Source organism: Aplysia californica, unplaced genomic scaffold, assembly GCF_000002075.1.
Source record: "Aplysia californica isolate F4 #8 unplaced genomic scaffold, AplCal3.0 scaffold00272, whole genome shotgun sequence".
Classification (NCBI taxonomy): domain Eukaryota; kingdom Metazoa; phylum Mollusca; class Gastropoda; order Aplysiida; family Aplysiidae; genus Aplysia; species Aplysia californica.
In genome coordinates, this window is record NW_004797542.1 from 688845 (window position 1) to 689978 (window position 1134).

Sequence of the window (1134 nt, forward strand, 5' to 3'; positions counted from 1 at the left end):
GTTGGACTTACCAGTAGCACCTCCAACCACTCATATAGACAGAACCAACAAAGGGGGAAAAAAGAAGTAAGAAAGTAAGATCTACCCACGGCGACCTCCTTCCACTCTCACAAGAAACAAAATCATCGAAAGGGAAAAAAGTAGGGCCAACAGTGACTTTTTAAGTTTTAGTAACAGCTTTACGGAACTGCAAACAGTTAGATCACAAAAAAGGGCCGAAAATTAGAGGTATGGATAGTATGTGTTTGATAAGAAATATATAGAACAAAACCCCGCATGGGTACCCGCCAACCACCCACTTACCACTAATACGGGGTGCCCATTTGGAGAATCGGGTCGGGTCGGTTTGCTAGCCAGATTGAGGACGCAAAGGGGCTATCATGGAACAAACCGATCGCGCCTGACTCGTCGCCTCAAAAATAAAAGCGTTTGTTTTCAGGCGACGAGTTGGGCGATCGACCCAACACGACCCGACCTGATCCCACCCGCAATGGGCACCCGGTAAAAAGCCCTCCAACCACTCAAATAGACAGAATCAGTGTCGATGGTGCCGTAAAATATTTATAACCAAATCAAAGATAAACCTGCACGTGCATGTAATCAGCTCAGAGCAATCTTCGCCGTCCCCATGAGTAACACCAAGACCGTTGTCCCGTGCCAGAAAGACGGTAGAGTTGACCAGGTCATGAATAAGTCACGACTCACCTCGTGGTCAGTAAGAAGGGGGTGCCCTTTGGCCAATGAGGTCCGACCCACATGATCAAATCGGATAGGAAATGGGTCGGAAAATGGGGCTTATCCCTTGTGCACACTGGCAATTTTTATTAATTTGATTCAGTCGTGACCAGCCAGATTTTCCTTTATGGATGGGGTAAAAGCTATTATTCTGGCACAATACGATCAAATGAATTCGATTGGCTGTGTGCACACGATATATAAGAAAAGATGTCATTTGATCTAAGAGATCCGACCCGCATGATCGAATCGGAAAGGAAAGGGGTCGAGAAATGGGGCTTATGCCCTGTGCACACGGACAATCTGATTCAATTGAGCGACTCGAGGCCAGCCAGATTTTCCTTCATGGACGGCGCGAAATACGACCCATTTCAACTAGATCTTTTTTATATTTATTTA

General features: G+C 45.9%; 1 protein-coding gene across 1 annotated transcript in view; it reads right to left on the reverse strand.

The window, feature by feature from the left end:
- The window catches only part of LOC101862806, a gene marked incomplete at its 5' end in the record, with an annotated part of 3704 nt that overhangs the window by 2058 nt on the left and 512 nt on the right, over positions 1-1134 (reverse strand).